We start from the raw sequence: 26,192 nt of genomic DNA on the forward strand, positions 1-26,192 counted from the left end.
CATTAAAATGTACCAATTTTAAAGGTACAGTTTGATTAATTTCGGTAATTGTATACAAGGTGTAACCACCACCACGACCCAGATATAGAAAAGTTACTTACCCTTTAAAAGTTTTCCATCCCAATTTGCCCCAATTCAGTTTTGAGACACTTTATTGAGTTTTACTGCTTTCTCTAACATCGACTCTCCGGGTGATTTAGGAAAGTCACTTTACCTCTCTGGATGTGTTTTTGCTTTTCTAACATGAAAAATGCCAGAACAGATTTGTTACCAAGGGCCCTTGCAATCCTTTCAGAAAATGAGGGGGTAGGGTAAAGGGCGGGAATCTCAGCCTTGCGTCCTCATTCTTCACATGGCACACGCATGTGGCAGATCCTAGTGGGAAAAGCCTGTGGTCGCATCAGAGAGAATTAGGTTTCCATCTCCTCTCTTGCTAGTGTGTATGTAACCTTTTGTAAGCATCAGCTTTCTCATCTCCAATATCAGGCTTATTAACAAGGCCTATTTGTTTACTGTTGTTGTGAGGATGAACTGAGATGCACCGGCAGCCTTAAATGTTAGTTGGTATTTGTATTATGGCATAATATAAAGGCACTGCATTCAACCATCTCAGTCACTACACGTTTATGCAGGCTGATTCTCACAGCCAAAACAGACGCACAAAGTACACCCACCCATTTACCCACCTGGGGAAGCCCGAAGCCTCCCTGCCTGCCTGTCTTCCTTACGGGGCTCAGAGAAAAGCTGCGCATGCGTGCACGTGCTTCCAAAGAGCCTCGCTAGGGGGCGGAATGGGAAACAGGAAGTTCTAATGCCTGTCGTACAAGCGCGACGTAAAGCGGGTCTGCTTTATGGCACCCTGCTTCCGCCGTAAAGCGCCGTTGGCAAGCCCGCGTGAGTGGGTTGACGAGACTACTTCCAGGTGCAAGACGCGTTTCTTGGAGGTTGGCTGACTTGCCGTCTTCCCCATGGGCAAACGCGGGAGCGGGAGCCGGAGCCGGAGCCGGAGCCGGAGCCGGAGCCGGAGCCAGCTGCTCAGCTCCCTAACTAAAAAGCAGAAGCATCTAAGGGATTTCGGCGAGGAGCATCCCTTCTGTGACACGTATGGAGAGGCAAGGCTGGGACCGGCGCTGCCGGCGTCCTTTCCCGGTGGGAGCCCGCGTGTCCCCGCGTTTGGTCCGCCGGTGCCCCGGGGGTAGTGACAGGGCAGCTCCCGCCGCGTCCCACGCTGCCCCGGCGCCGGCCTAGCTCGCCCGGGGATCCTGACGGCTTCCCGCCTGAGATGGGGTTCTTCACCGGTCTTCCTACCCTTTGTTGAGCCTGTAGTTTTATGCTAGACGGCACGCCTCCCGTGTGGCGATTGGGCGGAGATTTTATAAGCTTGTTTTCGTTTTATATGTTTTTAAAGAATTGCTTGGGGGCTTCCCTGGTGGCGCAGTGGTTAAGAATCCGCCTGGCAACGGAGGGGACAGGGGTTCGAGCCCTGGTCCAGGAAGATCCCACATGCCGCGGTGCAAGTAAGCCCGTGCGCCACAACTATTGAGCCTGCACTCTAGAGCCCGCGAGCCACAGCAGCTGAGCCAGGGTGGTGCAACTACTGATGCCCGCGAGCCTAGAGCCCCTGCTTTGCAACAAGAGAAGCCACCGCTCGCCGCAACTAGAGAAAGCCCGGGCGCAGCAACGAAGAGCCATAGCAGGCAAAAATAAATAAATTAAATAAGTTAAAAAAAAATAGAATTGCTTGGGACCCTCGACATCACCTATGTATTCAATGACCATGAGGAAACTAATGTTTGGGTAGTTGTGGGTTCCTCTATAAGTGTCCAGACTCTCAGTTATGATCTTAGTGCTCATCCCACCCCTTTGGGCTGCTTTATCAACAGTTAGAGGGATAATCTACTTAAGAAATTTGCTAGAAAAGGTGAACCCCGAGGGCTTGTATTTGCCAAAATTTCCCATCTTTTGGATGAGAGCCTGTTACTGTGTGACTGTAGTATTTGTCATGTGGTCTTGTTAGACCTTTTCATTCGTCTATTATTATCTATTTGGCATATCCTTACAAAACCTGTCCAAATGCATATGGAGTTTTTAACTTGACAATAGATATAATGTATTTATAACGGTATAGTCTGCCATGTTCATTTAAAGTTGTATCATTAGGCTTTTCCTAATTGCTACATACTAGTAGTTAAAGTTTAACATTGCCTGTTTCTTCTCAGGGTTTCCAGAAAGGAAGCAAAACCACAGACTTGTCAACTGGTAATGCTTTATACCTTCTTTATGATAGTAGATTCTGGACGGTTACTTTTAAGATTATATATGGTAATAATGTTTGGCTACAGTTCCACTCTTTCTGATTTTAGATGTAAGCTATATTTTAGTAATATTGCTTAGTTTTAAGTGCAGATGTCTGTTAAGATGCCATTGTGATAACTAATATAGTATAGAGTATGAAACTGTCCTGAGAGAGTAGCCTGTTAGAACCTGTTAAGGAGGCTTACCAGAGGGCTCTTGGTGAATCCTAAGAGGGAATGTCATGTTTGCTTAACATAAAATAGAGTGCAAAATCATCAAAGGTCTTATTTCATTACCACGGACTCAGAAATAAAGTACACTTTTTTGTTGTAAGTTTTCCTGTTGCTCCTTTAAAGGTGCCAAGTGGCTGACACATAGGTTAGATCGCCTTATAACCTAAAGCTCCATGTGTTTAGTTTGCTGTCTTCCCACGTGGAACATTAGCAGTTCAAAGAAGAGGAAGAGCTTCTAGAATCATAGCTAGATTAGCTGTTTTAAACAAATTTGGTGCTAGGTTTGGTTGAATAGATAGGATTGCATATTTGCAGAAAAGCTAGTTTTTATTTAGAAAAGTCTGAACTTGGTTCCACTGTGGGCCTGATGATAGTCGTGGGGTAGCAACAAGAACAATATAATTTTTGTTTTTAAAATCCCCATTTTCCTTTTAGTCAGAGGGTTTAGATACTTCCAAGTTCTGAAAGTGAAGCATAGAGTGAACCAGAACAAGTTTCTGGTTACAACAGACTACTTGCCACGTTAAAGGATGTTTCCAAGGAAGATGAGGAGGAGGAAGAGGAAGAAGACAGTGTTACAGATGAGACAGAAATGAATCTTGAAGACGGCGATAGTGACATCGTTGTGGAGGAAGAGACGGCAGTAGAGTCTACTGACACGCGGAAGAGTAAGTGTCTTTGATGTGGGTTTATCATCTTTGCAGGGACCACAGACAGATTGCCCCAGGGGCAGGGTGCCTTGTACCATAGAGCTGGGTGAAAGCACATGGATTCAAAGCAGAGATTCTTAACATTGTTGGGCTCTGTGATATCTTCAAGAATCTGATGAAAACACAGGACCCTCTGGCCATAAAAATGCAGAAATGACGTTTTTGCTTATGATTTCCAGGATTTCATCAATCCTACTTCAAATTCCCCTGATTGAGAGGAAAGGGAACATAATTCTGTTTTTGTAATGGTCTCAATTTATGAAAGAGATGATTGTTCCTGCCTTAGAGGAACCAAGTTTAGTGGAAGATAGACATAAAATATACAAAACTTTTCAAGCATCAAATCTGAATGGAACCGATAAATATAAGGTGTTAAAGAGGTGCAAAGTGGTCACATGCTGCCAGGGTACATGAGGGGAGGCTTCAGAGAAGAGCTGGGATTGAAAGCTGAAAGGAACTCTGTCTCACTCGGACATCTAGGTGACTATTCTTTTAAAAATTATTATTAATTTATTTATTTTTGGCTGCATTGTGTCTTTGTTGCGGTGCGCCAGCTTCTCACTGTGGTGGCTTCTCTTGTTGTGGCGCACGAGCTTAGTTGCTCTGCGGCATGTGGGATCTTCCCAGACTAGGGCTTGAAACCACGTCCCCTGCATTAGCAGGCGAATTCTTAACCACTGTGCCACCAGGGAAGTCCCCATAGGTGACTTTTTAATTTAACTTTAAAATCAACTTTATTGAAGTATGAATTACATTCAACAAGGTGTACCCATTTTAAGTATGTAATTTGATGAGTTTTGACAGATGTGTCTGTCTATATTGTCATCGCCAAAGTCAAGATACAGAACACTTCCAATACCTGCAAAAAGTTCCTTCTTGTCCTTTTACAGTCAGTTTCCCAGGCCTGGCATCAGGCAACCACTGACATGCTTTCTTTCACTATGTATTAGTGTTTTCTCTTCTAGAAATTCATATGAATGGAAGCACACAATAAGTACCCTTTTGCATGTGGCTTCTTTGGCTCCTCATGTTGTTGTGACTCATCCGTGTAGTTCATATTAGTAATTCATTTCTTTTTATTACTGGAATAGTAGTCCATTGTCTGAATATATCTGGGGAACTTTTTATATTCTGTTATCTTAATGCCTATTTGCCTTACTGTATTTTTGTCTCTAAGGTGTCACACACCATTCTTAGTATTTTCATTCATCACTTGTACTCGGATAAAAAAATCGTTGCCTCAGACTTAGGGACTTTTTAAATTTTGTTGGTTTTCCATTTTTCTTTCATGTTTTAGGTTTTTAAAAATGAAAAGTTTGGTTTTTTAAATTATAAAAGTAATATATATTTACTGTAAAAATTTAAGAGGGTAATATAGTTAACGTATATCTCCTCCACCCTGGGATGAACACCTTTAACATTTTATAGAACCTTCCAGGCTACTTTTTTATGGATATATGAGTGAATATATATTTGTGTGTATGTGCATAATGGCCTCATACATTTCTGTAAGTTACTTTTTTCTTTAATGATATAACGTGTGTAACTGTGGGTTCACATTAGCTTAATCACATAGTATTCCATTGTAAATAATATGTGGTAATTTAATTAGTACCCCTTCGATAGAAATGACGAAATCATTTTTTCTAGTTATTTGTTATATCAACGCTGATTTGAACATCTTTACATGTACTAGGTCAGCAGTCAAGCTCAGTTTTGAAACTTATGTCTTCTACCTGAATTTGCTTAAAAGTAAATGATAGCCTAAGGAATTAGATTTCATTTGTCAACAGAAGTGTAATTATGAGTAGTAAATAATTTCACAAAATGTTTTATCAAAACTGCAGATGCGGCCTTACCTGCTGACCCTAAGGGAAAAGATGGGCACGGGCCACCTGGCACAGCAGAGGAATCCCCAAAGGAGTTTACAGATGCAAAACATGAGTCACTCTTCAGCCTAGAAACCAACTTTCTCGAAGAGGAAAGAGGAGGCAACTGTTCTCTGAAAGCATCACAAGGTCAGAGCACAGCTCATGTTGTTTGAATTCAGCTGGTGCTTAGTATGGGTGGTTGTGGTCTAATACCTGTTAAATCTCTTGTTATTGGAATGAGCAGTAATAGAAACAGATAGTTTAGCAGCTAGATGTAGAGCTGGAAAGAAATGCTTCTCCGAGATCTTTTGTGTTTTTCAGGGTTAGGCAGTGTTGCGAGTGGGCGCGGCTGTTCATGAGGACAAACAGTTGAACAATGATAGCACGGAAGGCCAGTTCCTCAAAGCTCACGATCCACAGCTGGGGTCAGGGGAAGACTTCTGATTTTTTTCCCCAAGCAGGGAAGGGAGAGAAAGAGGAGAAAAGTACTTTGCATTTTTCTCTCTATCCTTCACTTGCTCTTCCTTACTGGAGCAGTAATTTTACAGATTTGTGAGACCCGGCAGTGGCTAATCTGATTGGTCCTTATTACCAGGAAGCACCGCAGAAGCCAGAAAGCTCCACCCTGTCTCCCCAGTCTCTCTCTTTATTTTTGGCTGCATTGGGTCTTTGTGGCAGTGCGTGGGCTTCTCACGGTGGTGGCTTCTCTTGTTGTGGAGAGCAGGCTCTAGGCACGCGGGCTTCAGCAGTTGTGACATGCAGGCTCAGCAGTTGTGACACATGGGCTCAGTAGTTGTGGCTCGCTGGCTCTAGAGCTCAGGCTCTGTAGTTGTGGCGCATGGGCTTAGTTGCTCCGCGGCATTGGCAGGCGGATTCTTTTTTTTTTTTTTTTTTGCGGTACGCGGGCCTCCCACTGTTGTGGCCTCTCCCGTTGCAGAGCACAGGCTCTGGACACGCAGGCTCAGTGGCCATGGCTCACAGGCCCAGCCGCTCTGCGGCATGTGGGATCTTCCTGGACTGGGGCATGAACCCATGTCCCCTGCATCGGCAGGCGGACTCTCAACCACTGCGCCACCAGGGAAGCCCGGCAGGCGGATTCTGAACCACTGTGCCACTGGGGAAGTCCCCATAGGCGACTGTTTAATTTAACTTTAAAATCAACTTTATTGAGGTATGAATTACATTCAACAAGGTGTACCCATTTTAAGTATACAATTCGATAAGTTTTGACAAATGTGTATATTTATATTGTCATCGCCAAAGTCAAGATACAGAACACTGGGCCATGCCTCTGTCCCCATGACTGTTACTTAGACAAGCCTGTGGTAGGCTGAGGCAGGGCTCTGCTGTCTCTCAGGTCCTGTGTCTTAGCCTGTGCCTGGGTGGGCACGTCAGGTTGGTCTCATTCTGCGTCCTGACTGCCTTTTTTGGTCCCAGTGCCATTCTTCAACCAGCGGTGCCACTGAAGTTGAAATTTTAATCCTCATTTGGTTCTGTTAGCTATTCTAGACAAGAGGAAGAAGTAGCAGGTAGAATTTGGGCAAAAACCGCGTTCTGAACTCAAAAAAAGTTAAAAAAAAAACAAAAAAAACCCTGGAGGAAACATTAGGAGGCTTGACTATCCTAAAGTTTCTCTGGTTGTTTGGTCTGTACTGATATATTATCACCTAGAATTCTTATTTCCTATTGTTCACCTTTATCTTAGGTCTTAATATAAGGTGCACTGCATTTGAAGTTTTACTACCTGGGTCCCTGAATGGGTCATTTAACTTTGCTTCTTACATGAGTGGGGCTGGAAGAGAAGGTTGGGTGGCCAGTGCAGAGCACTGACCCTGCCATTTTGATCATTTGTTCACCTCAGTTGAGTGTTGAGCATTTACATTTGTCTTCCAGTGCAGGTTAAATCAGACGTGGTACCTGCCCTCAGGGATCTTGCAGTCTAGTTAGGTGAGGTAGGACATGCACATATATGTGTTGGTGTGGATAACTGAGGGCAGGGTGGGGCGCTTGAGAGAAAGTGATGACTGTCTATAGGGGACCAGAGATGGCTTCTTTGGAGCCAGAACTGTGCCTGACACAGTAGGCTCTTGGGAAATAGTTATTTATTGTGAGTCAGGGGGTAACATTCAACGGATACTATTTGGATATATAGAAATGCGGTGAACAAGAGGATAGAATTTTCAGTTAAAGGAAGGAAAGCCACAGTGGCAGAAGAATTTGAGAGCCATGTAATTCAAAAATTACATTAGAGAGGTAGGTTAGAGGTGTATGTTGAATTTCAGTCCAAGAAGTTTCTTCAAAGGTTTTTGAGGTGGGGAATAATGTGATTAAAGAAATGCTTTAGGGAGATGAACCTGTCAGAAACTTTTAAGCTCTGGACTGGGATAAATGATGGGGAAAGTTGATGGGGAAAAAGATGAGTTAACATCATGAAAACAGGATGTCATTCACAGGGGAAGACTGGAAAATCCCTGTCATTTGCCCTAAGTGTTCTAATATTCTTTATTTCTGAATTAGATCCATTTGCACAACATGTAAACAAAGAACTGAAAGAAAAAGAAATCCAGGCTGTTGCCACAAATCCCAAAACTACCCACCAGCTAAAAGCAAGCAGTGGTCTTGGGTTTTAGTGGTCTCCCTGAATGTATGATACACACCCGTGGCAGATGGCTTGAGAGGGAGCAAGATAGAGGAAGACTGGAAGAGCCCAGTAAGGCACAGGCATAGCTAGAAAAGGCACTGGGAAGCTGGAAGGTGGGGACCAATAAGATAAGAATGCTTTGGAGACAGGTACACCAGGGTTTAGACCAACGTCTGCAAGGGGCTATCTCATGACCTAAGGCAAGTTAATCTACCTTTTTAATCTTCACTGTTCTCATCTGTTAGAGGGGGACAGTAATGCCTGCATCAAAATAAAGTAATTTAGTTTACTGGAAGACATGTACAAAGTGTTCAGTCAGACAGTAGCTACTGCTGTTCATTTGTTTGAAATATCTGAGATAAGTTCACACCTAAATTATTCAGTATGGAGCAGTTTTTGCTTCTTTTTTCGGTGATTTTTTTTTTCACCACTGATGCTATTCATAAGAATTGGTCATCCTTGTTTCATTGAAATTTTTATTGAGGTAATAATTATAGATGCAGTTGTAAGAAATCATACAAGGGTATCCCATGTGCCCTTTGCCCGGTTTCCCCCAATGGTAGCATCTTACAAAACTGTAGTACAATATCACAAGTAGGAAATTTCCACTGATACAACCTACCTGTCTTATTCAGATTTCCTCACTTTTGCTCCTGCTCCTTTGTGTTATTTAGTTCTATACTGTTTTATCACGTGTAGGTTGCCCTGGCCACCACCACAGTCAACATACAGAGCATTTCCAGCACCATCAAGATCCCTCCTCTTCCCTGGTGCCATTTTATAACCACACCCACCTCCCTTCCCCCATTCCTAACCCTTGGTAACCGCTAATCTGTTCTCCATTTCTATAATTTTGTTATTTCAAAAGCGTTATATAAATAAAATCATACAGGTTGGCTTTTTCTCACGCAGCATAATTCCTTGGAGGTTCATCCCAGTTGTTGGCATATATCAATAGTTAATTCTTTTTTATTGCAGAGGTCATCCTTTCTTTATTGCTAAGATCAGCAGTTTTGTTACAGTGCAAAAATTCCCAAACTGGTATTCCACAAAATACTATTCTTTTCAATTCTAATATATGTCTCCAAAAAAAAAAAAAAATCCAAAACAACAACAAAAACCTTGTTCCACGTCCAAGTAAATTTGGAAAACTCTGGGTCAAACGAAGTGGAACGGAGTCCTTGTTACAGGACTCAGCAGAACCTTTAGTGTCCGATCTGCTTGTGACTCTCCCTGAGGGGGATTAGGTTTTGTGGTGGTTACCGAAGTTATTTGACCGTTGGGCCCCCTTTTCTTTTGTCTAGAGTAAATTTTGACTTCCTACAGTGTGGTCCACAGGACAGTTTGTGACCCACTGATCTAGTGAAGAGCTCACAAGGTTTCTAAAGTCAGAAACCTTGGGCTCTAACCCTTAGCTCTGTTCTCCTCTGTTTGTCTGAATCCTATAACCTCTGAACCTCAGCATTTCCTAAACTGCAAGAAGAGCATTATAGTGTTTAGCTTGTAAGGTTGTTGTGAGGATAAAGTGAGAGGATCTGTAAGTTGTGAAAGGCCTTGGTAAATTATAAAGCATTATATGAATGTAAGGTACTATAATTCATTTCTAACTTAGTTCTTGATCATTTCTCCCACAGTGGCCCATCCTGGGCCAGCTTGTCTTTTCATCCAGGTTTCAACAGTTGGAAACCTTTAAACCCCCAAAGGACATTGACTTAAAGTCACTTCATCTCCAGAAGCCTCTGGAATCCACCTGGATCAAGACCAACAGCCAGTTCCCCTCTTGTCCCCCAAATTCAAGTAGCCCCTTCACACCCCTCCAGAAAGAGCTCTTCTTAATTATGAATTCTTACCGGGACCTGTTCTACCCAGAAAGGACTGCCCTGAAGAAAGGGGAAGAGATCCGCCACGTGTACTGCCTGCATGTGATAAATCACGTTCTCAAAGCCAATGCCCAGGTGCTTGCCAACAACAGCAGATGCCGAAGCCAGAAACTTGGGTTGGGTGATGATGATGACTTCAGGGACCAAGGGCTAACGAGGCCCAAGGTGAGTGGCAGCAGCAGAACTTTGCCCTCAAGGAGGCTGTAAGGCTCTAACATATGGGTCCTGGCACTTAGCAGGTTCTCAGATGGTTTAATGATTGGAATAATGAATGAGTCCAAGAATGAGCATATTAGATGGGCCAGGTAATGTCACGGCAGTGCTGCAGACAGCTCAGTGGACTGTCTCTAACAGCAGATCTAACTGGAAAGTGGAGTAGGAGGTACCTCCATGATAATTCTCTCCTTAAAGATAAACCCTGATCCTACATAAGTAACACTCCACTATAAATCTCTTCTTTGTGATTGTCAGAGCTGGATGGGACCTTAAGGAGCCTTTTATTCAATCCCTACATATTACACCTGTGGACAGAGACCCAGATTCGTAGAGGACCTTGCTAAAGAGAACCAGAGAAAAAGTAGCAGAGACAGGACTAGAACCAAGGATTCCCTTCACTAAGCCACATAAATATGTAGACCTTGGAAAACAAAATCCCTGTTTTTGCATTGTATCCTTATTACTGCTTAAAGTGATGATTACATTTATGTGGCTCATAAGCCTAAGCTCCAGTGGATTGGGAGCTTACGTCGTTGAATTCTGTCTACGTTTTTCATGATGTGCTGGAGCTAGATACTGTGCCACCCATACCCCCTTACCCTTTAGCCTCTGTGTCTATATTGAAGAAGCCTCATCTTCTTAGATTCTTCTCATTGGGCTTAATAGGATTTTAGGATTTTGATACTGATATGGCTCTTAGAGATTTCTTAGTCCAACCCTCTTGTTTGATAGTTGGGGAAACCAAAGCCTAGACACTTACTTAGTGTGACAGCCGGGACAGTAACTTGGCCCTCTTCAAAACTGATCCATCATCCCTGCACTGTACCAAACTGAATCACTACACCCCTCTGGCTGTGCTGGTTGCCTTTCTGAGAAACTATCTCAGAATCTTGAACATCAGGATAATAAGATTATCTGTTTCCATTTAGAATTGCAAAATAGAATATGAGGTAGATTACCCATGAGTCACATTCAGAATTTGGTGAATTGTCTGATCTGACTGGGGTTATATCCATTGATTGTATTGTTTACACAAGGGTAGTTAGAAGGTAATCATTTGTTAAGCATCTTCTGTTTTTTTTTCCTCAACAGTTAAAATTGAGCACTTTTGGAAATGTTTGGAAAACTGAATCCTATATTTCCCATTGAAATATCATCTTATTTCAGAAATCCTTTATCATCATTTCTGAAAAATGTACTAGGAAATGTACTAGAAAAGTAATGATGCTTTAGTCCTTTCCTTACTAACTTTATTCTCTACTTAATACATCTAATTCATTTGTTCAGCATATTCCTTGGGTCTTACGGATCAAAATACTGAACTAAGTTCTGTGGGAGACAGAAATGAGTAACATTTCTTGTCCTCAAAGAGCTTTGTGTGTTTATGCCCTTGGGTTTTTGCTAATGGACACCTCTGTTAACGGCATTGACTTACCTCAAAGAGTATTTCTGGGCTTCCCTGGTGGCGCAGTGGTTGAGAGTCCGCCTGCCGATGCAGGGGACACGGGTTCGTGCCCCAGTCCAGGAAGATCCCACATGCCGCGGAGCGGCTGGGCCCGTGAGCCATGGCCGCTGAGCCTGCGCGTCCGGAGCCTGTGCTCCGCAGCGGGAGAGGCCACAACAGTGAGAGGCCCGCGTACCGCAAAAAAAAAAATAAATAAATAAAATTTCTACATTCTGCTTAAGAATTAACCCCACCCCCACCCCAAGGAGCCATGAGATTGAAGTCCATAGGACATGGTGCTGTGGTTCGGAAAGATGCTCAGCCTTCAGTACTGAGCCAGGTCCTATGTAAAGGGGGTGACACGGATGTGGTCCTTGGCCAGGGGCTGTGGAACGGAGGGCTCCTTAGGTCCCCAGCAGGCTCACCTCGAGCTCTCCTTCCTTCCCCTTGCCCCTCCAAGGCTGCCCATCACTCCCTCCACAGGTGCCGATAGTGGTGCCATTCCGGGAAGCTGCTTTGCGGGTGGTACAGCTCTTCATCTGTCTTCTTGAGGGCGACAGCAAGAAGAAAATAATTGTAAGCAACAAAAAGAGGTTTAATGGAGAGTATGGCTCAGATCCCAAGGAGAGACCACCCAACCTGAAGAGGCCTGAGGATTATGAAGCTGTATTTGTCGGCAACATCGATGACCACTTCAGGACTGGTAATTCCTCCTTGTCAAAACTGAGACCCTGAGGGACCTGAGGTGTGAGGTGCACATAGCTGGAAGCTAGAAGCCTGGAATTAGGCATTCTTTCAGAGGGTCACTGTCTCAGCCTCCTAGCAGAACCAGGACACATTTGAGACCACTCGTCTGCCAGGGGAGAGTCTTGCCTTGGCTAATGGGGTACATACTTGGCTAATGGGATGGAGTGTCTGTGAAGGCATGTATGAAAGGCACCTGCATGTTTATAACAAATGTCTCAGCATGCCTATAGCTGGTAGCTCACAGTCAATGCTACAGGGCTTCTTGGGGGAGTTGGAGCTGATGGGGCTGGGTGGGTCAGTCTGGGGAAGATGAATAAACTAGAGCATCTGTACGTAATGGACTTCCCTCCTGCCTGCCATGTGGAGTGCCCACACCTGAATTATCTCCACTCTGGACTTACTGACTCCCACCCAGCTTTGCACATTTTTGCTTGTTTGTCATTCAGCTCCCATGTACTTGGTTGCTTGTTCATTGAAAAAGTTCCTGGAAAATATTTATTAGTCACGTATGCCCATTTACCACTTATTAAGCATCTACTATGTGCCAGGCACTGTTAAGCTGGAGATATGGAATTAAAAGTTACTGTTAAGCAAGTCCAGCCTTAAGACAAATCAGACAGTATGGGATGAGATGTGTTACGGTTAGAGGATAGTGGGTGTTCTAGTTAAAGTATTTAAAGCAAATATCCTTACTCAAAATGGGCTCAGGACTGTTAGGGAAGGCCTTCTGTTGGAGGTACCATCCATACTATGTTGAAACCTGAGTCAGATTTAGCCAGGTACAAAGTAGAGCGATGAGAGTGGAAGAAAAAGTTTCAGACAGGAAATGGCAAGTGTGGAGGCATCAGGGTGAATAAACCGGCAAGACTTAGGATTCAGAGGCTTTAGCATGGCCGGAGTGTGCAGTGCAAGGGGATTAGAGCTTACAGTTAGTTTTAAACATATGCAGGCGGCCAACAAGGAGCTGATAAATCAGTCTTTTGTTTAATTGATATATAATTGACATATTAGTTTCAGGTGTACAACATAGTGATTCAATGTCTATATACCTTACAAACTTATCACAACAATAAGTAAAGTTACCGTTTGTCACCATACAAAGTTAATGCAATATTATTGACTATATTCCCCATGGCATACATTGGATCCCTGTGACCTGTTCACTTTATAACTGGAAGTTTTATACCTCCTGATCTCCCCCATCCATTTTGCCCACCCTCCAACCCCGCCCTCCCTGCTGGCAACCACCAGTCTGTTCTCTGTATCTATCTGTCTGGTTTTTTGTTTTTGAGATTCCACATATAAGTGAAGTCACATGCTGTTGATATTTGTCTTTGTCTGACTTATTTCACTTACTGTGATACCCTCAAGGTCTATCCTTGTTGTCGCAGATGGCAAGATTTCATTCATCTATGGCTGAGTAATATTCCATTGTGTGTGTGTGTGTGTGTGTGTGTGTGTGTGTGTGTGTGTGTGTACACACCGCATCTTTATCCATTTGTCATCTGTGGACACTTAGGCTGCTTCCATATTCCATATTTTGGCTATTATAAATGTTGCATTGAACGTAGGAGTGCATATATCTTTTTGAATTAGTGGGTTTTTTTCTTTGGATAAACACCCAGAAGTTGAGTTGCTCAATTGTATGGTGATTCTATTTTTAATTTTTGAAGAACATCCATACTGTTTTCCATAGTGGCCACACCAATTTACATTTCCACTAACAATGCACAAGGGTTCCCTTTTCTCCACATCTTTGCCAGCATTTGTTATTTCTTGTCTTTTGGATAAGACCTATTCTGACAGGTTTGAGGTGATATCTCATTGTGGTTTTTTTTCTCTCTGTGCTTTGGTTAATAGCAACTTATAATACATGGTGGCTGTAAGAATTTATAACTCCAAAATCACAGCCTATCATTTTATATTATTTCATTTTGATCACAGCACTTACTAGCCACCTGATACATTCTTCTTTTTTTTTTTTTAATTGGAGTAGGTATAGTTGATTTACAATGTTGTGCTCATTTCTGCTGTACGGCAGTGACTCAGTTATACACATATATACATCCTTTTTTATATTCTTTTGCATTATGGCATATCCCAGGAGATTGGATATAGTTCCCTGTGCTATACAGTAGGACCTTGTTGTTTACCCATTCTAAAGGTAATAGTTTGCATCAACTAACCCCAGACTCTCAGTCCATCCCTTTCCCCACCCCTGACCTTGGCAACCACAGGTCTGTGAGTCTGTTTCTGTTTTGTAGATAGGTTCATTTGTGCCATATTTTAGATTTCATATATACGTGATATCATATGGTATTTGTCTTTCTCTTTGACAGACTCCTCTTAGTATGATAATCTGTAGTTGCATCCATGTTGCTGCCAAATGGCATTATTTTGTTCATGTTTATGACTGAGTAGTATTCCATTGTATATATGTATCACATCTTTATCCATTCATCTGTCAATGGACATTTAGGTTGTTTCCATGTCTTGGCTATTGTGAATAGTGCTGCTGTGAACATAGGGGTGCATGTATCTTTTTGAATTATAGTTTTGTCCAGATATATGCCCAGGAGTGGGATTGCTGGATCATATGGTAATTATATTTTTAGTTTTCCAAGGAAACTCCATACTGTTTTCCATAGTGACTGCACCAACTTACATTCCCACCAACAGCGTAGGAGGGTTCCCTTCTCTCCACACCCTCTCCAGCATTTGTTATTTGTAGACATTTTAATGATGGCCATTCTGACCAGTGTGAGATGGTACCTCATTGTAGTTTTGATTTCTCATTGTGATTTTGATTTGCATTTTCCTGATGAGTGATGTTGAGCATCTCTACATTTGACTGTTGGCTATCAGTACGACTTCTTTGGAAAAATGTTTATTCAGGTCCTCTGCTTTTTTTTTTTTTTTTTTTTTTTTTTTTTGCTGTACGTGGGCCTCTCACTGTTGTGGCCTCTCCCGTTGCGGAGCACAGGCTCCGGACGCGCAGGCTCAGCGGCCATGGCTCATGTGCCCAGCCACTCCACGGCATGTGGGATCCCCCCGGACCGGGGCACGACCCCGTGTCTCCTGCATCGGCAGGTGGATTCTCAACCACTGCGCCACCAGGGAAGCCCCCTCTGCTATTTTTTAATTGGATTGTTTGGGGGGTTTTTTTTGCGTTTTTTTTTTTTTTTTTTGCAGTACGCGGGCCTCTCACTGTTTTGGCCTCTCCCATTGCGGAGCGCAGGCTCCGGACGCGCAGGCTCAGCGGCCATGGCTCACGGGCCTAGCCGCTCCGTGGCACGTGGGATCTTTCCGGACCAGGGCACGAACCCATATCCCCTGCATCGGCAGGCGGACTCTCAACCACTGTGCCACCAGGGAAGCCCCGTTTGGGGTTTTTTGATAATGAGTTACATGAGTTCTTTATATATCTTGGATCTTAACCCCTTACTAGATTTGCAAATATCCTCTCCCATTCAGTAGATTGCCTTTTTGTTTCATTGATGGTTTCCATCGCTGTGCACAAGCTTTTTAGTTTGATGTAGTCCCATTTGTTTATTTTTGGTTTCATTGCCCTTGCCTGTGGAGTCAGATCCAAAAAAATATTGCTAAGACTGTTGTCAGGGAAGTTACTGCCTATGTTTTCTTCTGGGAGTTCTGTGGTTTTCAGGTCTTATGTTCAAGTCTTTAATCCATTTTGAGTTGATTTTTGTAGATGGTGTAAGCTAGTGGTCCAGTTTCATTCTTTTGCATGTAGCTGTCTAGTTTTCCCATCACCATTTGTTGATGAGACTGTCTTTTCTGCATTGTATATTCTTGTCTCCTTTGTCATAGATTGTGACCATATAAATATGGATTTATTTCTGGGCTCTCTGTTCTGTTGATCTGTGTCTGTTTTTGTGCTATTACCGTACAATTTTGATTACTGTAGACTTGTAGTGTAGTTTAAAATCAGGGAGTGTTATACCTTCAGCTTTGTTCTTCTTTCTCATAATCAGTTTGGCTATTCAGGATCCTTTGCAACTCTGTACAAATTTTAGGATTACTCTAGTTTTATGAAAAATGTCATGGGTACTTTGATAAGGATTGCATTAAATCTGTAGATTTCTTTGGGTAGTATGGACTTTGTTTTTGAATTTTATTTATTTCTTTATACAGCAGGTTCTTATTAGTTATCCATTTAATACATATTAGTATATACATGTCAGTCCCAATCTCCCAATTCATCACACCCCCACCCCCACCCCCACTTTCCCCCCTTGGTGTCCAGTATGGACATTTTAACAGTACTAAGTCTTCCCATCTATGAGCATGGTGTAGTTTTTCATGTTTCTGTCATCTTTAATTTCTTTCATCAATACCTTGTAGTTTTCCAAGTACAAGTTTTTTACCTTCTTGGTTAGATTTTTTTCTAGGTAGTTTATTCTTTTTGATGCTATTGTAAATGGATTGTTTTCTTAATTTCTCTTTCTAATAGTTCATTATTAATGTATATAAACACAACAGATTTTTGTTAATTTTGTATCCTGCAACATTACTAAATTTATTTATTAGTTCTGACAGTTTTTTGGTGGAGTCTTTAGGGTGTTCTCCATAAAGTATCATGTCATCTGCAAATAGTCAGTTTTACTTCCTCCTTTCCAATTTGGGTATCTTTTATTTCTTTTTCTTGCCTAGTTGCTGTGGCTAGGATTTCCAATACTATGTTGAATAAAAGTGGCAGAAGTGTGCATCCTTGTCTTGTTCCTGATTTTAGAGGAAATGCTTTCAGCTTTTCACCACTGAATATGATGTTAGCTGTGGGTTTATCGTATATGCCTTTGTTATGTTGAGATACGTTCCCTCTATACCCACTTTGTCAACCCATCCTTGCATCCCTGGAATAAATTCTACTTGATTATAGTGTATGGTCCTTTTAATGTATTGTTGGATTCAGTTTGCTAATAATTTGTCAAGGATTTTTGCATCTGTGTTTATCAGGCATAGTAGCCTGTACATTTCTTTTTTTGTGGTGTTTCAGTATCAGGGTTATGCTGGCCTCATAAAATGAGTTTGGAAGTGTTTCCGCCTCTTCAGTTTTTTGAAATATGTTTGAGAAGGATAGGTATTAAATCTTCTTTAAGTATTTCATAGAATTTACCATGAAGCTCTCTGGTCCTGGTCTTTTGTTTTTGGGGAGCTTTTTGATTACTGATTCAATCACATTACTAGTAATTGATCTATTCACATTTTTTCTTCATGATTCAGTTTTAGAAGATTGTGTGTTTCTAGGAATTTATGTATTTCTTCTAGGTTATCTGACTTGTTGGTGTATAATTGTTCGTAGTAGTCTCTTACGATACTTTGTATTTCTGTAGTGTCAGTTATAGCTTCTCTTTCATTTCTGATTTGGGCCCCTTCTCTTTTTTTCTTATTGAGTCTGACTAAAGGTTTGTTAATTTTGTTTATCTTTTCACAGAACCAGCTCTTAGTTTCATTGATCTTTTTTTTTTTTGTCTCCATTTCATTTATTCAGTATTTCTCATCTGACTTCTATTATTTCCTTCCTTCTTTGTTGGAAGTTTTTTCCTTTCAGCATATTTGAACATATCATGCCATCTCCTTCTGGACCACAAAGTTTCTGATGAAAAATCAGCTGATATTCTTATGGGGATTCCCTTGTCTGTAATTAGTTGTTTTTCTCTTGCTGCTTAAGATTCCCTCTTTACCTTTGACTTTTAACATATTAATTATAATGTGTCTTGGTATGAATCTCCTTGGGCTCATTTTGTTTGGGACTCTTGGTTCTTGCTGGACCTGAATGTCTGTTTCCTTCACCAGGTTAGGGACATTTTTAGCCATTATTTCTTCAGATAAGTTTTCTGCCCCTTTCTTTCTCTGTCCTCCTTCTGGGACCCCTATAATGTGGGTGTTAGTGCCCCTTTCTCTCTCTTCTTCTGCGACCCCTTAACACCGATGATAGTACACTTGATGTTGTCCCACAGTTCCCTTAAACTGTCCTCATATTTTAAAAATATTTTTTCTCTTTGCTGTTCTGTTGGGGTGATTTCTGCTACCTTGTCTGCCAGGTCACTGATCTGTTCTTTTCTACCATCTAGTCTGCTGTTGATTCCCTCTAGTGTATTTTTCAGTTCAATTATTATAATCTTCAGCTGTGTGAGCTCTGTTTAGAACTTTCTTATATTCTGTCTCTTTCTTGAGTTTCTCACTGTGTTCGTTCATTCATCTCCCAAGTTTGGTGAGCATCTTTAGGACTATGACTTTGAATTCTTTATTGGATAAATCACTTGCATCTGTTTCATTAAATATTTTTTCTGGGGTTTTATCTTGTTCCTTCATTTGGAACATGTTCCTCTGCTTCCTCATTTTGCTTGACTCTCCGTCTTTGTTTCTGTGTATTATGCAAAACAGTTACTGCCCCGTCTTGAAGGAGTGGCCCTGTGTGGGAGATGAACTGTATTTTTAACTTTTTCCTAGTTCTTGGTCATCTTATAAACTCTCTCTGTTTGTTTCACTCCCATGGAGTCTAGAAATGCAGTCCCACCCCCATCTGCCTGAGCCTGGTGCTCAAGGAGTGTCCCCTGTGTGGGCTACATGTGATTGTTGCCTCAGGTCGTGTCCCGCGAGTGGCATGAGATGGGGTAGGCGTGGCTGCTCGTTGTCCATGTTTGTCAGTGCTGCACACAGGCAGTGCAGGGCCGTGGGGTAGGGGGTACTCACCCACCACCACTGTTAGCAACTTAAGAGTGAGAGTGCAAAAAAGTGGCACCCACCAGTGCCATCAAGGTAGAGGGAATTTGTAAAAATGGCATCTGCCAGCATTCTGTCCCCAGAGAGAGTCCCAGCCAACTTCTGCCCCTCTGGTAGATGCTTTAAGATTAGCAAGTGAATCTCCTTCACATATGATCTGGGCTCTTTAAAGACTGCTACTTGTTGCTTAGGAAAGAGATGTGGGCAGGATATATAAATTTTTGTGATGATAATGTTAAAGCCATAATTAGTGAATATATTTATCCAAAGCTTTATGTAGAGTGAAAGAGAACTTGTGGGTGAATCCAGGGATTTGTTGAAGAGCTCTTTGAATATGGAAAAATAGATAAGGACCAGGTCAGTAATAGAAGTAAGTGTTAAAGTGACAGAAACCACCAGTAAGGAAAAGAACATTTCAAGGAGGGTGTGCTTATGCATTCGTGACAAGAAACACTAAAGTGCCATTGAATTGGTAACTGAGAGCTGTTGGTGACCTTGGCAAGAGTCATTTCAGTGGTGTCCTGAGACTCAGAGGCAGATTGCAGTACATTAAGGAGTGAGTGGGAGATTTTAAAGTAGAGATAATTTTTTGGAAGGTTTGCCAGTGAAGGAAAAGAAGAGGGTGGGAGCTAGAAGGGACCGTAGATGCAAAGGAGGGATGACGATGATGATTTTAATAATTAAAGCAGTTGGAGCACAATTACATGCAAAGGGGAAGATGTGGAAGGTACAAGGGGAGGCTGCAGTTGGAGAGGGTGGAAGCTAATGGCTTGGTGGTGACTCATGAACTGATGTGTGCTTGGCTGTTTTGTGTATAGGGGTGGCAATACTGCAGAGAAGCATCCGACTTTATGCCCCCTTCTATTCGTCAGACATCCTCATTGCCTCCCCTCTGGGCTTGAGGACCATCATTGGTGGAGAAGGAGAGAAGAAGAGAGATTTTGACTTTCTGTCTTGTATTAAGCTTCTCATCATTGATCAAGCTGACATTTACCTGATGCAGAACTGGGAGCATGTCTTGGTAATGCTGGTCATTAACATTTAGAGACAAGAAGCTCAGTGGTTTGAGTCTGAAATGGTTATTAAAGTCCAGATTAAAACTCAGCTTGGAAATGGAAATATTCCACATTTTCCAATTTGAAAACGGGAAATGTTGTCCCCTCTTCTACCCACAAGTTGGTCAGTAAAGTATCCAGAAAGATAAAAATTCTTGTCAACATTTTCAAATCTCCAGAAAAGATTTCTTCCCCTTAAAAGTTGCTTCTAGTAATAGACCAGTTTAGTGTGGTTGGTTGGTTGGTTGGTTGGTTGGTTGGTTGGTTGGTTGATTGATTGAAATCCCTCCTCACCAGGAATGTTTTTATCTAAAATAGTTCCTCCTATTTATGCTCGTTCTCTTTTGTTTGGTCTTCAGTGGAGATGGGAAAACATTGCTCATGATTTCTTAATTTGTGATGTTTTACAGAGAAACGTAAGATGTTTTTGTCCCCCTACTGTAATTTGTACTATAATTTTTTTTCTCCCTCTCAACATACTCTGCAATGTTTTGGGGTTTAGGATTGTGCTTTGGAACAATCCTCATCACAGAACTATAGGTTTATTTTTATAAGGCATGTGAGAATTTACCTTTTCTACAACCCCAGGACTTGGAGTAAGTTTGGGACAGATAAAGGGGAGTACTTATTTATAAAGTAGGGAATAAACTTATAGTACTTGTGACCCTTCAATATACATTACAAGGTAAAAATATGATTAAAATAGAACAGGCATGTCGATGGTTGAGTCATCTTTATTTTGAGCAAAAGGCACATGTAGTCACTCCGGGAATTTTCTAACGTTTTGGGAGCCAAGTCATGGAAGGACAGCAGCTCTGTTTTCCGTGTCATTTCCCTTCTTGTCCAAGTCTGGAACTGAGTTGCTTATAGAGTGACCAGAGTGGCATTTCAGAATTTCCTTTAAAAGAAATATTCTGTATAGGTAGCATCTTGATCCTTTTTGAGAGATCCACAAGGTGGCCAGTTTGAGCTTTTCTTCTTGTTCGCTTGACTATGGGCAAGTCACTCACCCATCTGAGCCTGTTTTCTTGTTGTAATTTGGGAGATGATAGTATCTACTTCATGGGGTTAAATAAGATGATGGGCTTATAGAAAGGTTAGCAACGCCCAACAGGTAAGTGTTCAATAAGTATTAATGGAGTATTACTTCTGCTCAAAGCATTTGATGAACCACATGAACCTACTGCCCTTGGACTCACATGGGGTGGACTTTTCTCGAGTGCGCATGTGGAACCTCAATAATTGGTCCAAGTACTATCGTCAGACGCTGCTGTTTGGGGCCCTGCAGGATGCCCAGATCAACTCTGTGTTCAACAAGTACTGCGTCAATGTGCAAGGCCAGGTGGGTTCTCTCCTTCTTTCTCTGAATTTTCATGAAGTATTGTGTATTGTTTGGGTCATGAGGCAGAAGGAGAGGACAGCATTTGGTCAACAATGGGGATAGCTCACTTCCTAATGTTCTCACTGACTCCTGGCAGGTGGCTGTGAGGAACGTCCCGATGACAGGCTGCATCAGTCATGTCCTGGTGCAGCTCCCACATGTCTTCCAGAGGATGGAACCTGAAAACCTAGCTTCAGTGATTGATGCCAGGTACCCTCCCCTGTCCCATTGGATCCCTGGGGGTCACAGAGAGGGATTTTACTTGGGCATTCAAATTTAGAATTGTATTCCACGTTGGCTTTCTTAGTTACCATTTACGAAATGAAATGAGATAATTGAATCCAATCATGCCATTGACAGAGGAGGACACTGAAGGCCAGAGAAATGGTGTGTTGTCCTAGTTCCAATAGTGTCAGGGTTAGTAAATCAAGGGTACTTTCCCCTAGACTGTGGCATTTTTAAATTACATTAATTTTTTAATGCCTCATGTCAACAACTTAATTCTAAGCCCTTCAGGGCAAGAACTGTTTTTCTAATTCTCTATGTAATTTCCCCGTCTTCTCATTGTGTTTAGTCAGGGGACCCATGGTAGCAGAATGGTGCTTAACACATGGTAGGTGTTCAGTAATTATTTGTTGACTGACTGATTGACAACTGAATGAATGAATGAATGATACAGTTACGTACTTCCTAGAATAATTCTCTGGGATATACCAGCATCACATCTATCCTTTATGATGAATAGTGTTGGCACTTACTTTTTGATGCGCTTAACAAGTTTTATCCCTATATAATCTCTTTGCAATGAGGTAGGCCAAATTGGCCTCTTAGGGGAGGTAGAAGGAGATTGTGACTTGCCCAGGGTCATGCAGTTGGCAGTGACACTATGGCTCACCTCTAGACCACTGACTCTCTGCCCTTTGCCTTTCCAAATCAGGTTTAACTTTTTCGTCAACAAGATTTTGCCTCAGTATCGTGATGCAGTCACGTCTCACACGCTTATCTATGTCCCCTCCTACTTTGACTTTGTGCGTCTCCGAAATTACTTCAAGGAGGAGGAACTGAACTTCACTCATATCTGCGAGTACACCCAGAAGTCTGGTGTCTCCAGGGCCAGACACTTCTTCCTTCAAGGAGAGAAGCAGTTCCTGCTCCTCACAGAGCACTTCCATTTCTACAAAAGGTAAAGTAGGGCCAGGTTTCAAGTGTCCTCTCTGGAGGGTCTGCTTCCAAGTGCATGGTGGGCTTTGCTGTGTTATAAGGTCCTCCCTTGCTTCACCTCCTGCAGACAAGCCAGAGTCTGGGGGGCTGGACAGACTTTTCTTGATTGGTTGGTTGGTTTTCTTTCAAAATGGGCATTGTTGGAAAAGGTGGTAGAAACGAATGAGTGACTACAGCATAACCTGTATACAGATCTGGAGTGGGTCCATACTTAGGGTACCTCCTGTAGCTGTGGGTATACCCCTCAAGAAGGATATTACAGAGTTGAGCAGCTCTCAACTGAATACAGGAAAGGGAGGAACCTGTCGTAGAAGCACAGATGAAACACCTGGGGACTGTGTGGTCTGTGGAGATGGAAGTTGAGTACAGGGTCAGTGTTCAGAAAGCTCTCATTTGTCCTGAGGCAGTGCACACACACTTCTGCACCAAGGAGAACCAGGACTAAGGGGCTCCTTGAAGTTTAGGAGAAGCAAAAGGTGAGGGGCTTAGAGGTGACTATTTAAGGGCTTCAGGGTTTGCTTCTTGCTGGCATCATTATTTGCTTTGTTCCAGTGAGTTGTTGTTTTCATTCATGTTGGAAATGGTATTTTGGGGGAGTTTGCACTCAGCAGGTCTAAAGAGCCCTTAGTTTTCCAAAAGCTTGATACATCAAAGCAAGTCCTTTAAATGAAGTGGATGGATTGGAAAACTTCCCAGCGTGATTGTCTGTAGCAAGAGTGAGCTAAGCTGGGATGAGGACTGCTCTCAAGTAGCAGCTTTTCAAGGAGAGGGCATGATGTCAAAGGAGCCCTTTCTCTTAAGTAGGCAGGACAGTCTTCTGTCTTACACTGTTCATTTATTGACCAAACTGTTTTGTCCCCAAAGTCACTATAAAGACAAACCGAACACGGGCCATTAGCTTTGTACCCTGGACCAGGTTAGTGGGTGTTTAAGTTGAATGGAGATAACCTGCAACTGCCAATTATCTCAAGGTTCCCAGCTATAGATTTTTTTGCTTGAGAGGTCACCAAGGTGATGATGGGTATTTTGATCTGCAGTGTCTTTGTGATTTGATTTTTTCATTTGACCTTGGGAAAAGTACATGTATTTTACACTTTAGTATCCAGCTTTAAAATTCTGTATTTATATTCTCTATGGAAGTAGGCCGTGTTAGACATATTGCAGTTCATTTGTGAGCTAGCAAAAAACTTTCATCCTGAGGATTTGTTTTCTTTGGGGAGATGAAACCAGTAGAATCTTAGGATGGGATGGGCATTTGGTCATGATGGCCCTCCTGAGGGGAGGACAGTTCACAGTTCTTTCTCTGAGCATTATCAGTGGGTTAGCACAGGAAGGATTCTTAAGCAGGGGGCAATCAGAAACTCTGGAGGTAGGATTTCTGGAGGTGGGAAACGCTAGTGGGGTGTTTCTGAGTGCTCCCTGCCCCAGGGAGAACCCCAGTTATAGAAGTAACAGACCTCGTCTTTATAGACTGTATGCAGGAGCCAGCCTTGCAAGTCAGTTGTGGTTGCCTCATTTATCTTTAACAGTTGTCAGGTAACATAGACATCGGGAATGTCCTTAGTTTTGGGTCCTGTCACAGTGTTACGCCATATTTGTAGGGGTCACCGAAGACCCAAAGCACATACAGGAGAGGAGGAAGGCAGGGGAAGAGGTGCAGAAGACCATGGGAATTGTTACTAACTGCCCCTCTGAAGAGGTTCTGGTCACGTGCTCTTATTTCCAGGAGATGCCTAGTCTCTACTGTGCACGAATTGGTCCTAAGAGAGATTTTCTTGGGTTTTAAATATAATACCTATTGGAATTGGTTTTGTTGTTTTATTTTGCTTTAAAAATACTCTCATTATAAGAGTATTACACAATTATTGTAGAGAACCTAGAAAATCTAGGTTAAAAAAATGGGATCACCTATCATCTTACTGATATAAATACCCATTTTGGTGTATTTCTTTCCTGTCTCTTTGATGTAAAAAACATGTGCACGTGCACACACACACAGACACAGGCATTTTAAAAAGGACACCAACATTGGGATCACAGTGTACACATTTGGATTTTTCTTTCTTTTATCTTGAATGTTTTATGTGCTTATTGAAAAAAAGCTTAAATAAGTTAGCATTTTGGTATATACTTGTATGTTATGGATGTATTTTTAAGTTAATATATATATAGTTCTACTATATCCTGCCCCCGCTCCAACTTTTTATTTGGGAAGATTTCATTTCAAAAGACATTGTAAGACTATCCCAGTGAACATCTCTAACTCCTTCCACTTAGGCTTCACCAGCTGTTAGCATTTTGCCACATTCTCATGCACCCACATTCTCTGTCTCTCCTTCTCTCTTTCCACTCACATCTCTTATTTTTTCTTCCTGAACCATTTGAGAGTAAATTATGGGAGGCTTCGTGACACTTAACTCCTCAACCTTTCAGCCTGTAGAGCTTAAAAACAACATTCTTTTATCTAACCACAACACCATTAACATACCACTTGACATTACTGCAGTAATACCATCTAATATTTAGTCTGTATGCAAATTTTCCTAGTTGTTCCCAAAATGACTATTACAGCTGCTTCTCACCACCCACCCCCCGCTCCAATCCAGGATTTAGTTAAGAATCCTACGTTGCATTTGCGTGACATGTTTCTTTAGTCTATTTTAGCAGTTCTCAAGCAGGAGCAGTTTTGCTCCCCAAGGGACATTTGGAAATATCTGGAGACATTTTTGGTTGGTACAGTTGGAGGGTTACTCTAGTGGTCTAGTGGTTCAAGCGGGTCAAGGCCTGGGTGCTGCTAGACGTCCTACAGTGCACAGGACAGCCCTTACACCAAAGAATTACCTGGCTTAAAATGGCAGTAGTGCCAGGGTTAAGAAACCCTGATCTAGAATAATTCTCTGCCTTTGTTTCTTGCTGTGATACTGATATGTTTTGAAGAGTCCAGTCCAGTTTCCTGTAGAATGTCTCACATCTGGATTTGGCTGTTTTCTTATTATTTAGATCAGTGTTCCCAAACTTTGCTACATATTAGAATCCCCTTGGGGAGCTTTTAAAAATCTGAATGCCCTGGTCATACCCCAGTATCAATTAAATCATGGTGTTTGGGGATGGGGACCAATTACAGGTATTTTTAAAAAACAAATAGGTGATTCAGTGAGCATTAGAGTTCGGGGACCAAAGATTTAAACATTATTTTAGTAAGAATTCTACATAGAGGCTATTGTGTACTTCCCCCTGCATCTCCTCAAGAGGCCCAGGGTGTCAGTTTGTCCCATTTTTGGTGATACTAAATGTAATCACTTGGTCAAGGTAGGTCTGCTAAATCTTTACATTGTAAAAATACCTTTTCTGTGTAATTATAAGTAATCTTTAAGGTGTGTATAGCATCCTTTTTAATGGTTGCATAGTGTTACATTGTATGGGTATATAATTAACCCAGTTTCCTTTTAATGGGCATACTGATTTGTTGTTTTCTGTTATTATATACAATAATGCCAAGAGCATCCATATGCGTAGTTGATGGCATAGTTGCCTAGGCATTTCCTTAGGATAAATTTGGAAAGGAAAACTTATTTGTTCAAAAGCTGTACCCAGTTTAAAATTTGCTGTGTGTTGCCACTCCCATCTTCTCCCCTCCCCGGTGAAATACACACTCACAATAATTTATACTCCATTAGCCTATTTCTGTAAATTCTGTAAATATTTCTGTAAATTCTCCTTTTTTCCAGTGACTTGATAGTCAAAATGATACCTC

The 26,192-nt window shown here is 42.0% G+C and overlaps 1 pseudogene across 1 annotated transcript in view; it reads left to right on the plus strand.

Moving 5' to 3' along the window:
- Positions 1-851: 851 nt before the first annotated feature.
- Positions 852-26,192, plus strand: part of LOC309799556 (U3 small nucleolar RNA-associated protein 25 homolog) — a 29,298-nt pseudogene continuing 3,957 nt past the window's right edge. The window contains exons 1-11 of the transcript in view: positions 852-1,102; positions 2,220-2,259; positions 2,964-3,196; positions 5,086-5,256; positions 7,627-7,715; positions 9,385-9,795; positions 11,774-11,993; positions 19,600-19,802; positions 20,996-21,178; positions 21,315-21,427; positions 22,155-22,400. The product of the transcript in view is annotated as a U3 small nucleolar RNA-associated protein 25 homolog (transcript). The remainder of the gene's footprint in view (positions 1,103-2,219; positions 2,260-2,963; positions 3,197-5,085; positions 5,257-7,626; positions 7,716-9,384; positions 9,796-11,773; positions 11,994-19,599; positions 19,803-20,995; positions 21,179-21,314; positions 21,428-22,154; positions 22,401-26,192) is intronic.

Source organism: Mesoplodon mirus, assembly GCF_964341445.2.
Source record: "Mesoplodon mirus genome assembly, chromosome: 3".
NCBI classification, from domain to species: Eukaryota; Metazoa; Chordata; class Mammalia; order Artiodactyla; family Ziphiidae; genus Mesoplodon; species Mesoplodon mirus.